The 14,279-nt window shown below is 41.2% G+C and overlaps 1 protein-coding gene across 3 annotated transcripts in view; it reads right to left on the bottom strand.

Annotated features, from left to right (window-relative positions):
* DMRT1 (doublesex and mab-3 related transcription factor 1) overlaps positions 1 to 14,279 on the bottom strand; it is a 67,871-nt gene that overhangs the window by 49,382 nt on the left and 4,210 nt on the right. The window lies entirely within an intron of this gene.

The raw sequence follows: 14,279 nt of genomic DNA, 5'->3' as shown, positions 1-14,279 counted from the left end.
TTTCTGCTGAGACACTCTGCCTCCCAAGGAACAAAACCCACACACTTGCTCTGCCTTTGAGAGGAATACTTCTGTTCTCTTCCCATCAGAAGTTGAGGATTATCTTTGGTTCCAGCACTGAACTTTTAGCTTGCTATAAAGTTAATGTGCTAGACAATGTTCATTTCAGGCAAGGCTGTGGGGTTGTGTATTTTCTGCCACCCCCAAAAAAGGCCATTATCTGTAATTACCCATTACCATGCATAATTATTTCTTCTATTCTCATCCATGGCCCCCAGGATTTTATGCTGTTACGGCTCACTGCATTATCTTATCAAATTTGTTAAGTAAGCTTTTTTGACCTTTTGAGCACTTGTCACAGCATATACAAAAGCTGGCAGTAAATTGTCTAAGCATCTAGTGTGTAATTTATAATTTGTACCTTGCAGAGTGATCCCATACTGAACAGTACACATGAACACCTTCCCTATTCCATCTCCCTGCTTTAGCTAAAATCAGAAGAGGAAAGGAAATCTCTTCAGTAAAAGAGAATGGGAAGAGGCTGAGGACTCTAAATAAGAGTTGAGGAACATGACAGCAATAAGCAGCTAAGCCTGAGCATCAAGCTCCGGAGAAGATCCCAGAGGCTCTCTTCTCCTATGCCACCTTTTCTCTTTCTCCTCTCCCTCCACAGAGTCTGACTGAACTATTTTGGCTTCTTTTCACACCTTTGTAACTCTGCCCATCCCCAGTCTTTCACATAGAAGCCCACTTACTCCTCTTTCAGCAAGCAGAGCACAAACCACCCCATCCCCCATTTACAGCTTCTGTCAATGCAGTATAGGTTCCTAAGAAACAAATTTGGTCCAAGATGCCATTCACAGGGTTTGTCCTTTAAGGATACAGATGTGAATGTGTGAAGCACCAGGTTTTTGTCTCTCTACTGCTCTAAAAGCTCCCAGCAAAGGACCAGACACTGACCTGCATTCCAGTACTGTTTTAGCTAACAGCTTCATTGCACTACAAGTCCACTTCATATTTCTATTCCCTCTTCTTCCTACGGGCACTGAAATCAAAGGCTTCAGAGAACGAGGGCTGTCAAGAAAACAGGATAGCTAATGCCCTGTATCCTGACTTTTGTCTTCCCCTTAGTCCTCCATTTATCAATATACTCCAGAGGGTGTTGTATCTTAAAATCTCTCTTTTAGGTGAAAATATGCATAAAACTCTCAGCTCACATCACTGTCTGCAAAGAGATACTTAAGAAATCACAACTCCACAAATTACAGTAAAAAAATAATTTGGTGCTTTTGAACTCTGTGGTTAATAAACTTCCCAAGAATCAGAAAATCTGATACTTTTCTGCCATCATGACAAATAAAAGGAAATGTCAAGGATCAGGTATTTACTCTGAACTAAAGTATGCATACCTTTACAGTATGCTGTAACACAAGGTATACAGAATCATGCCTTTCAGGTCTGCCAATGAAAGCCTTCTTCTTAAAAGCACTAAAAGCACTTCTGCCTAAAAGACTGAAAACACAGAGACCCTGGATTCCTGAAAGCAACCCTGAATTCAGATCCTAAGAGATGGCTACCTGAGTCACTGCTGTGAAGATAAAACCCTTCCCTGTATTTCTCCACAGTTTGCAGCGCTCTGGCCCATCACTCTGTGCTGCCTCTCAGGCAGCAGGGAGGTGGAGACCACTCAGCGACCACAATAAGACAGTAAACGCAGGTGGAAAGCAGGGCCCACAGAGTAGGAGGGGAGTTCGAGCTTGTACATGTCCTGAAACCTAGTTTCTGAGATGTACAGGGTTGTCCTACTCTCATTCACCTACGGAAAGCCACATCTGCAACACTCTCAACTGTTTTGACCAAAAAGCTTTCGAGAAAACTATGTCTTTTCCTCCCCCCCCCAACTGCCAATGTTATGGGCCCCACCTTGAGCTCAAAGGCCAAATTCAGTGGTTCTTTTTCCTTCTTGTTTGGAATGCCTTCCCAAACAGCACTGGATACCCAGCTGTGGTAAAATATCAGGTATCAGCTATATCAGACCCGGGCTAAAAAGCAGCTGTGTCTCCAGGTCAAGAGTATAAAAAGCGTAGCCAAAACAAGTTTATTGCCACCACAGTACCTCTCCAACCCTTAAACAGTGAACACAGATTCTCAGCAGATGTACACCTTTCTTCTCAAAGCAGAAGGAGACATTAGAAAAACAAACCAAAATCAAATAAAGTAACAAAAAACTCCACCCAAACCAAAGTAAACAAAGTAACCAACAAACCAACCAAACAAAAAGCATGTGATCTATCAATTCTGAGCCTCTTGCAGTCTCCTGGCCTCTTCCTTGGAATCTACCAATTCCTTCCCATCTACCCCACCGCTTTATCATGGTTATGTGTTATCACCTGCCAACTCCTACCATGCTTTTCACCTCCTCCCACCACACCCAAGACAAAATAACCAGTCATTGCAGACCTAACAGCTCCCTGACAACTAGGGCTGCCTGGGTGTCCCAAAAAACCCCTTGCTAGATGAGGCAGATGGACTGTGATTTCATCCAGCATTACTGGTGAGGAGCATAATGGCAGCAATGTCTGCAGGTGCAGGGCATGTGTCCCGGGGTCAGGAGACAGCTTTATCCACCAAGACATCAACATCTGCGCTTCTCAAGGAATACCTGACTGCCAGCACAATACTCATTTTCACCTTGAAGGAATAAGTATTATTTTTTTCACTCTTTAGGAATAACTCGAGTGATCTTTGAGCAAAGTTTTTCCAGTTCCACTTCTGAAGGGCTAAACCAGTTCTAGAGTGGGATAACAGATCTTAACCAAGAGCGACATTTGCCAGGAAGAGGCACTCTAGAAATAAGTGTTATGCAACATTTCAAGAAAATTTGGGAGACTCCAGAATAAACTATTTCCTATTGTCTTGCTTGTGTCCTGTGGTAAACTCACCCAAGACACACTCATGGGGTTCTGCATCCCCATGCCACTGCTGTTCACAACACCAAGAAATGACACAGAAAACTTCAGCTTGAGCTGATATAGTCTGGCAAAGGCATAAGCAATTCCAAACAATCATACTGAAGATTAAATCTTAGGTAAGGGGATCACTAAAGTGCAAAATAAATTGCTTCTTTCACTCCAGGATATGTTTTCTGGTCTTTTAATCATTCCTATGTCTCCTGCACGAACTCTTCCAAGTTCAAGTCCAGGTGTGCAGGTCCAGACCATCGCTACATCCCCACCACTACTAGCTATAAAGAGAAACCTAGGGAACAGTATGAACAGTGGAAGAGATGTGACAGTTCCCCTGCCCCCTCTCCTAGCCTTCCACCGGTTTTGGCTCAGTTATGCTCCTGAGTCTCCTGTGGTCTGCTTAATAACCACTGATGATTTCCCTTCCAGTGTTCCTTTTTATCCCACTTTCCAGTATGTACAATGTCCTCAGGGAAGGAGTCTCACTAGCACTAGTTCCACAAGCATCTCACTAGCTTCCCAATCACCACCAATCTTCTTCTGCCAAGAAGAGCTGTGCTAGTCCTTGGTCATCCTTTTCCACCAGGAACCACTAACATTCAGCACAGTACCCCCAAGAGCCACTAGCTCTGCAGTGACAATGTTTCTTGGGGATGGATTTCTCCATTTTTCACTTCCGGTACAGGTTAAAAGGCTTCTGCTTGCATGTGACTGATCATCTAACCAAGTCTTCCTGCAGTGCACTTCTGTCTTCTGCAGTGCTTGCCACTATACGTACCCTTTCCATCACCTACCAAGACAACCTGAGGTGATGCCAGATTTGCATCCAAGATACCAGTGGGATGACCACACAGCTTACAGCAAAGAGCAGGTCCCTGTGAGATGCCTCCAGAAACACCATTGTGTTAAGATTCCCCACTCAGACCTACATTTTCAAACTGACAGGATCATTCTCCTTAAAACCATGTAACACATAGGATACTGATTTTCTGTCAGTTCAGTTTTCTAGTCAAGATGTCAGGGGATACAAAAATCAAAAGCCTTCTAGAATTTGCTTGCATCAATATGTCACTTCGCCAAACAATTCTGTAACAATAAAAGATTACTAACTTGACAGAATCTTTACCCATAAACTTCTGTTTAATCATGTGTGAACATCCTCTAACAGCTGCATTTCTCCCCTTCTTGCATATTTCAGTTTGCTGTGGATTGTTCCATTGTTTTCACGAAAACTGATGTCAGGCTGATGGATTTGTAGCCACCCATCCCACAGCACTCATTTTTCTTAACACTGGCATGACATTAGCTTTCTTCCAGACTTAGGAACTTCCCCAGTGTTAAAAGCTTACTGGAAATCACAGAATGGGTAAGGTTGGAAAGGACCACAGTGGGGGTCATCTGGTCCACCCTCCCTGCTCAAGCAGGGTCATCCTAGAGCACATGGCACAGGATTGCATCCAGACAGTTCTTGGATATCACCAGTGAGGGAGAAGCCACAAATCTTCAGCCAAGGTTGTTTTTTTCTTCTTTTTAGTACTGCATGCAAGTTATCCAATCCTGCTGATATCAGTTACTGTTTGAAATGAAAGCAGAATGTCACCATCTCCATATACAGCAGCACTATCTGCCTTTTTTTCAAAGCAAGGATCAGAAAAAAAATCATTGAGCATTTCTTCCTATCTTCCACATGTAGAGTTATTACCAAATAATGGCTGAAATTACTGTTAACCGTGTCTGTGGGTTCCTAATACAATTCAAACCCCTCACAATTTTAAGATTTTTAGTTAATTTTAATATTCACACAAACCAGTATTTTTAAAAGAAAATGTGATTTGAGAGAAAACAAAGCAAGTAGGGAGCAATTTCAACCAGAAGACTGCAGCTTGGCATAGTAAGTTTCTCAGTTCTACACAGAACCCCAGTCCATATCCAGCTAAGAGGAGCTGAAATACCACCACTGATTCCAGAAGAAGTGCAGAAGGCACATTTTGTTCACATTCAGTGTACACTTAAAAAAGATGATCTGCTGCAAATATTTAGCAGGCAATTTAACAATCCTCCTAATATGGCAGAAGAAATAAAACCTACAAAACATAATTTTTTATTTCCACACTTAATTTAGGCTCCAGCCCCTACAGCAGCAAATTCAACTTTTAACATCTTCTGTCACATAATACAGCAGAGTACTCTATTTTTTTATGTGAGCTGGAGGGCAATGTTGTTCTTTCCTTACTTGCACTTTTGGTTGTTACAACACAGCTACAGTGATCATATTCAAATCTTAACTGGCAAAAAAAAAAAAGAATGGCTTTGGTAAAGAAAATACGTTCAAAAGCTTTGAATATGGCTTTGATTCTGAGAAGATGTTAGGCACTATTTTAATACTCCAGCATATGCTTGTCCACACTGAACTGAGACAGCAGGATTATTTACATATCTAAAGTTATTAGCATGTATGACAACTAACAGGATCAGGACCAATAAAATAAGTGGTTTAGAAAATCAGGAGCATGTGAAACAAGGGCCATTTTCAATCTTCAGTATAAAAGCTGGGAGCATGACTACTATGTTTGCATATATATGTATACATGTTATTATTCACCTCGAGACACCCGATTTGGAGAAAGAAATTTACTCCACACGTTCAGACATCCAGCATGCTACTAAAGTAAGTAACAGGAATGAAAGCAAAAATCAACACAAGGTTAAGAAAACAGAGATTAAAGAATTTTAAAATAAATACAAGTGAAAAGAAATTAGGAAAGAAAATCAGATTTCTAGACAGTGACAGAAACAGCCCAGACACCTGCAGGCCCAAAGAAGCGAATTATGAGGAGGAGAAAGAAACTCAGTGTGGATTAAATGTAAAAGGATTTAAGTCATTAACAAGAGATCAAAGGGAACATTAGAAGGGAGGGAAGGCTTTACAAGTGTCTGAGATAGGAGACCTTGGAGGAAATATGACTAGGATAAAATCATTATGGCTCACACTAAAAATAATAAAGGGAGTAGGACGATGGTTGGAATTAGCTGGAGTCCATGCTTGGTTATAAGCTATATGATGCAAGAAACACAGAAGATTTCTAAAAAAAGACCAACTAGAAATAACAGGAGGGCTTTTTCACTCTACCTAATATGTGATGCAAAAACTAATATCAGGCGTGGTAAACAACCATGGCAGACACCCACTGGGCCTCAGCAAGTGAGCAAAAATCACACGATGTGCACAGCTTTTGTACATGATTGCCAGTGTTGCATGGATGCAACAACATTTGCATTCAACAAAACCTATTTCAGTGCAAATGCAAATTGATCACTAATGAATTTTGTTCACACACAACTGAGAGAAATCCACAGTGATTGGAACTACACTGGCTTCCACCTGCTGAGGTTCAGTTGTGCCCATTATTATAGACATTCAGATCAGAAAATGATGGCTTATTCTATGAGCAATAAAATAGCATAAATAAAGACTGGAGACAGAAATTAAGAAAATATAAAATAATCAGATATGCAATCTCACTGCAAAGGAAGTAAAGGTCAGTATTTAACGGATTCTCCACAAGCTCTTCAAGAAAACACAGGACAGATGTGCATGAATGATGTTTGTTACCTAAGTAAAGGCACTATTCACAACCCTGCTTAAGAGTAGCACGTAGTCAAACTCAGAACAAAGTTTAGCAAAGTAAAAAAAAAAGAAAGAGGAATTAAAAGAAGCATATGAAAAAACAGTCTTACAAAAGAAACTGTATTTTAGTCCCACAGTGACAAATCCACTGAAAATGGGCAAACAGGCTGAATTAAGAAGTTAGCTGACAAATTAAGCAAATGAGAGCAGTCATCAAGGTGTAAGAAAGCATGTGAAAAAAAGGAGAAGCAAGAAATCAAATCAGTGCTTAGTGAGGGAAGCGTGCAGTACTCCTTCACTCCTCACTTATATCTTTTCTTAAAACAAAGAGCCCCACACATTCAGATAAGTCATAATAACTGTTTCAAGGACACAGAAAGGAACAAGAGGTTAGCTGCAGATAGTGTAGTAATGTGTCCATGGATAGTAAATTCTTAGAAATTCCTAGTACATCTTCTGCTCCTGCTCCATTCCTTATCTCAGTGTTCATAATGACAAATGGAAGAAGCACAAGCTGGCACAGATAACTCTCTAAACCTGAATGCTCATATGCAAATGCCTGTGTGAGGGAGGAAGAGCTTCCAAGGCACAAAGAACAATAGGATGTGCTGACCACCGTTAGGTGGGAAGAGAACCTGGTGCTAGGACAGTGAACACAGTAAAGTCTGTGCAGCACACAGCATTTACTGCTCAGCAGGGATCTTGCTCTAACCAGGAAACCTCATGTGGCATGAGAAAACTGGATAGCAAGATGCTGGAAACACATAAAGCCCTATAGTGAAGTATTTTTTTCAAAACAAAAAAACCCAAACAAACAACAAAAAACACAACAAAAAAACAACCAACCAACCTAAAAAAATTATATTCCAAATTCTTTAGGGGAAAAAATCTCTTTGAAATGTAAAAGAAGGACAGAAACACCTGCTGAGCTCCCTGTGGTCTTCATCTCCATTCTCCATCTCAGGGCTGATCAGCCTTTCTCTCCCATATTAAGCGAATCTGGGTAGGTCATGATTGGTCTCTGGCACCCCTTGCTTCCCTGACATGATCCAGAAAGCTCTCCCCAGCCCCTACCTCCAGTGAAAACAGCCCTGGCCAAGTCTCCAAGAACCACTTGCACAGAAAAAGAAAAGCAATCTTCTCTGAGGGTTTTCCAAGTCTGTTTACACTTGCATTTGTTTCTGCACTTCCACTGAAGTTTCAGACAGGATTGTAAGCCTCAAAGGAAAAATAAAAATTCTTCATTAAGAGACTCAACTCTGAAAATTGCCACTAGTTCTACTTGTTTCATCAATACTTTTGGCAGAGTCTGTGCCTCACTAAATAAACATGTCTGGCACTTCAGACATTAGCTCAGTTAAAACTCGGGCACCTACACACATGTGCATGCAAAGCTGCAGTAACGAACACTGCTTGAAAGGAGCAGCAGGAAAAGTGCAAGCTTTGCAAGCTGCAGGCTCTGTAACTGGAGAATTAACTGGAAACATCTAATCAGGGATGCAGAACCCTGTAACATTATGATTTATTTAATGCAGTCAAACAACAGTCAGAGGCAATGAATCATATAGGAGATGACAAAGCTGCAGGAGATTTCTGTCATCTAGTTTAACCTGCACATTGATCAGAGTTTACCCCCATATTAATCACTTGAGATTGTAATCTAACACACTCTTAAACACCTCTCCTGATTATGCTTCACTTACCCCCTTGTCCTCATGCAGGTCACTCCGTTGCTAATTGCACTTCTAGTTAGGAGAAAAAGTGTCTAGTGTCTAATTTAATTTTGCCTTTTTTAGTTTCAAGCCGTTGCTCCTTGTTATGCTGTCTCAAGCACTGTAAATAATCCCTCCCCCTCCTCCATATTATTACCTCTCAAATATTTATAGACTGTTATATCCACCCTTAGACTCCTTTGCTACAAGCCATACATCATTTTTGTCACCTTTCCCTCTATCCTTTCAGATTTATCTATGTCCTCTTATAATGAGATGCTCAAAACTCCTTTGCTGTTTTCCCAAGTACAGTGAACTCCGAGCAGCAGAGGGGCTGAAATGTTCACCCCTCCTTGCTTCACAAGCAATGCGTTTTTAAACAACTCTGAGCAGAACATATTATTCTGATAGGAACTGAAAATTACAAAGCCATGGCCACCACACTATGGAGTGGTTCATTCATCACATAGTTGTATCAGTCAGGTATTAAAAAAGCACGCTAAGGGGAAGAAGTTTTATCCTAAATCAAGGAAGGATTCTTCAAAGCAAAACACTTCCACAATATTTACTTAGTACAGCTTGAAAGAGATTTAGCAGCTAAGAAAACCACCTTAAATGCTGGAGACCACCTTCAGCAACTGCTTTCCAAGACAAAGTCTAACTTGTGCTGTGGAAAACATGACAATCCAAGAAGGTAGAACAGTTCATAAACTCTTACAAGAGTTTCTCTCAACTGCAACAAACTGGAGAAAACCAGATGATGATGATGGATGGAAAAGTATTAGTTATTCACAAGTGAAGGATGAAAAACTTGAAGGATGCAAAACTTCTTTGTTAGCTGTTACAATCCAGTAAAGACATGTCACATTCAACTACAGTCTTTACTTTTGAACAGAGATTTGTTATGGGGGGGAGAAGCAATGGAAGGGATGCTTGGAGAGCTTGGGGAGGTGGCAGGGCCAGGAGGTAGCCAGCAACTAAAACTAGTAAAGAAGCAGCTGTAGGTCCAGCAGGAGAAAATCATTCTTTGAAAGTAATGAGGAGACCAAGACATAAGGGAAGAGCAGGAGGATGGACCAGTAACAACTGTAGACTCATCAAGCTCTCTGAGGGCCTGCAGCCATCACGTCAGCCCTTGCATGGGCAACCAAAGCTAATTCCACCTTCTCCTTCTGTTCACCCTTGCTGAGGCTGCTGTTACCTGAACTATCAATTCCTTCCACCATCTGTCAAACCCCACAATGCTAATTCTTTGTTAAAAATTCTACCACTGAGTGTTACTGGGTCAAAAGAGTCAGGATTTCTTCCACAAGGCTTGCAGATGCTGATCACTATTGAGGTTGGCTGAACTTCAAATTTCAATACACGGCTGAACTTCAAATTTCAATACACTGACTTAACGTCAATGCAAACAAGTAGGCATTTCAGAGATTCACAGAACAGTCTAGTTTGGAAAGAACCTCTAGAGACCAGCTGGTCCAAATTCTGCTCAAAGCAGGGATGGCTTCCCAACTAGATCATGTTGCACAGACATTATCCAGACAAGTTTTGAGTCTCCCTGAGGATGGAGGCTCCACAACCTCTCGGGACAATCTGCTGCAGCCCTTAAGCACTCTTAAGGTGAAATGTCCATGGCAGCTTCCTCATGATACCCACCGGTTGACTAAAATGAGGCTTTTTGATGAAGGCGAAATTGTGACAGCACATGACACTATACTGTAAATACCTTTAGAAATCGGAAAAGATCTCCGAGATCATCAAGTCCAACCTTTGATCCACTACAGCCGTGGTTACTAGACCATGGCACTAAGTGCCACATCCAGTCTCATGTTAAAAACCTCCAGGGACAGAGAATCCACCACCTCCCTGGGCAGCCCATTCCAATGCCTGATTACCCTCTCTGTAAAGAATTTCTTCCTCATACCTAAACTAAACCTCCCCTGGCACAGCTTAAGACCATGCCCTCTTGTCTTACTGATTGTTGCCTGGGAGAAGAGACCAATGCCCACCTGGCTACAACCTCCTTTCAGGGAGTTGTAGAGAGTGATGAGGTCTCCTCTGAGCCTCCTCTTCTGCAGGCTAAACAGCCCCAGCTCCCTCAGCCTCTCCTCACAGGACTTGTGCTCCAGTCCCTTCACCAGCCTCCTTGCTCTTCTCTGGACCTGCTCCAGCACCTCAATATCCTTCCTGAACTGAGGGGCCCAGAACCGGACACAGTACTCAAGGTGTGGCCTCACCAGCGCTGAGTCCAGGCCAACAATCACTTCTCTGGTCCTGCTGGCCACACTGTTCCTGATCCAGGCCAGGATGCCATTGGCCTTCTTGGCCACCTGGGCACACTGCTGGTTCATGTTCAGCTTCCTGTCAATCCAAACTCCCAGGTCCCTTTCCGCCTGGCTGCTCTCCAGCCACTCTGTCCCCAGCCTGTAGCGCTGCAGGGGGTTGTTGTGGCCAAAGGGCAGGACCCAGCACTTGGCCTTGCTGAACCTCATCCTGTTGGAATCAGATCATCTCTCCAGCTTGTCCAGGTCTCTCTGCAGAGCCTTCCTGCCTTCCAGCAGATCAGCATTCTCCCCAACTTGGTGGGTGTCATCTGCAAATTTGCTAATGGAGCACATTAGCACATAACTGCAAGGTCATGGCACAAATTTTTGAAAACACTATAAAATGATCCAAAAAGTAAAGGAAGAATAAAGAAGGTAAGATAGGGTTTTCACAAGCAGCTAGGGCACTGCAAGTTCAAAGGGATCTCAGTACCATTATTCATTAGACATTGTACTACTGCTGACCCCACTACGAGCGATAAAAACACATCTGTTTGTCAAAGAGTTTCAAAGTGAAGGCAGTACCTACTTAGAGAAGTATAAAAAAAGTACTATATTGTTTCTGTCACACATAATAAATGTAGCAAAGAGAAATAACAAATACAAGCTTACTACCCACAATTGTTGACAATTATATTTGTCAACCAGTGGTACCAAGAAGGTACCTGAACAACAAAGACAACAGGAAATGGACCACGACACAGCACAGGAGCAAGAGCTGGCATTTTGCATCATACAGTAATCCTGTCTATATTGGATGCTTCTAAATTGGGCCAACCATAGTGGAGAGCAGCAGAAAGAAGGGGTGCTTTCAAGCACCTTCCAGTCATCTGTTGATATATGTTGCAGTCACCCTTCTGGCCAACTGCCAAACATGACCCTTAGTCTGTGATGAGGACCAAATATAATGAAGGAAAGGTGAAATGCAATCTCCTTCCCAAAGTGTGAGCTGCTTTCACTCTAGGGTGTTTAATGATCACACTTGCCTCCTCTCCCTGCCCCCTAGTGACTTCTAAATATTAAAATGGCAGGGCTCCAAACTGACGCAGAATGGTGTAGAACAAAGTTTTATAAACTGAGCATGTCTGAAAGGCACGTTTTAAATGTGCCATAGTCTTTCCTAAATTTTGCAGATCTGTTAACATAACAACATGACATCCCATAGAAGGAAGGACAATTACTCCAAATGCCCTGGGATAATGACTTTTTACTGCTCTGTACAATTAAATGGCCCTCTCTGTCAGCAACCTACAATTTCTTAAGGGAAAATGTGCACAGAAACAACAAATTCTGTTTGCAAAACGCTCTGCTAATGCCCTGCGACCATGGTCTGCTCCCTTCCCACTACCCTTCAAATTCCCAGTTTGCTTCTGAGTGGGAGAATACCCTCTATCTAGCAGTAAGCGCACTTGACATGGTTAATGCTCAAACACCTCTGCTTTGACCATGATAATTCATTTTACCCCTTTTCAAAAACAACATGTCACAACAGGATCTGAAAAACTGTCTCTGGTCTCCAGGTGTCATATTATTTCTGATCTGCCGATAAAATGGATACAGCGAGGAAAAACTCTCTCTCTGGCACTATGTCTGATTTGTGTGACTGCTTCACACATTATTCCTCTGCTGGCAAACAACGCTCTGCGTGATGGAAGTCCAAAAGAAAAAACCACTCTTGTGAAGCCAAAACCTTAGAGGAGGAACAGAATTACCACTGTCAAAAATCACCTCTTGTCCAGTCTAATGCGAGTCATACAGGGCACCCTGCATTCCCAGGAGCCACCAGTTCCCCTGGGGCTTGCAGGGAGCTGCTGACTTCCCCTGCCATGAAGGGTTTCACTTTCCCTGCTTGCTTTAATAATTACTGTAAATTCTTGCAAAATCAACACCTCAGCCTACCAAACTGAAACAATGACACTCGCTCTGATGGGGTCTCTTGTTTTGCTTGTAGTTTAGGGTACCAATAAAATCATAGTTTGGGGTACCAGTAGTTTAGCGTACCAGTAGAATCATAAAACAGCTATGCAAGAATCCATCAACTACCTGGTCCTGAAACAACCAAACATCTGAAGCAAGAACTTCATGTCACATGGCAATTTTTCATCTAAAAAAAGATGGTGTATGCTAAAAAGAAAAGCATTAAGGATATTTAAGCAGTATTCCTCACCAAAGCCTGTACTTGGACACCTGATAAAGGTACTCTACAAGACTGGATAAATGCAGAGCATGTTCTAGAGTTTGAAAGCCAGCCCACAGTCACTGATATCAAATCAAAACTCATAAGTACTTATGCTGCTTTCAACAGATGAACCTACTAAAATTATTTGGGACATAACTTTATTTGTGCAGTATAGTCACCTTTGAGCTAAGCACAAATGTCTGTTGCTACTTAGGTGACTAAAACCAAATTATGAATCATTCACAGATTCTTCCACTTCTGATGAACAAGGCTGACTCTGCCTTGATTCTTGCCTGGAATCACATCTTCTTTCTCGAGATGAAGGTATGTATTTTAAATGTTGTCATCCACAAACAGTTCTTTAGTAGATGCTAGTTATTTAGTAAAATGATTGAGAAACAATGTATTTAAATTGCTCACAAAGAGAAATCTGCTGTAAGAAAGATGACTGCTCTGATCAGAAATATTCAAACAATTAAAATTACTTTAAAATTAGGCATCTTTATGTTTTAAAATCTTTATTCAGCCATGTGAATTGTCTTAAGCTTGTTTGGTCAATGTTTTTCATTAAAAGACCATAATTTAATTCAATTAATAAGTAATTATTATAGTGGGATTAATAAATTAAATACTGTCACTGACATTTTAAAAACATTAAGATCAAAGCTAATGCCAATTCTGTCAACAGTAAGAGAATTTCATTTTTTCGCCTTTCTGTATGGACAAAGATTTTCTGGTTCTCCTGAGTTATACACAATCTCTACACATTACTGAATATACTGCTTTAATCTTTAGCCTGCTTTTTCCATGTCCATAGACAAAGCATGCAAATATGAAAGGAGTAACTGCATCAATTCAAAGGTGACACTAACATAATGAAAACAAAAAAGCTAATAAAAAGCTATTTACTGTTTTATTAAGCAGTTCTTCTAAAAGCTTCTCAAAGAAATTCCTGTACATTGGTCTGAAACTGCCTGTCTGCACTGGGCGCAACAAATCCATCTGACAAGACTTTAAATGGCCTGCAAAACAAATAACATCATTTGACAGACACATATGCACTGTCCTTTTATTAGTTAATGCAAGGCATTGCCCACTTTACAATCATCTTTTCACCTATATTATTGACATCAGCACAGACTACTAAAAATGAAATTTCCTTTTCCTTTTTTTCTTTACTTGTTTTCTTTTTTTTTCCTGTCTATACACAAGCAGTCATTTACACCAGCTTTTTTGTTTAATACATATTCAATTGCTGTATCTGTCAGGCGCAGTTAGAAAAGGGAAAAAGCAATTTACATAGGAAAAAACCATTTTGCCTAGAGTCTTCACTTCAGTGCTTTCTGTGCTTGGCCATGCTTTTACTGAATATACAGACAAGTATTGTTGACTGTTATTTTTTGGGGTCTTTGTTTTACAAGGGTTAAATGCAACGCAGTAAGATGTAGTAAAGTGTAAGGACCCTATCAG

Source organism: Chiroxiphia lanceolata, chromosome Z, assembly GCF_009829145.1.
Source record: "Chiroxiphia lanceolata isolate bChiLan1 chromosome Z, bChiLan1.pri, whole genome shotgun sequence".
NCBI classification, from domain to species: Eukaryota; Metazoa; Chordata; class Aves; order Passeriformes; family Pipridae; genus Chiroxiphia; species Chiroxiphia lanceolata.
The sequence above is the reverse complement of the archived record's forward strand: the minus strand, read 5'-3'. Positions and strand labels throughout refer to the sequence as shown.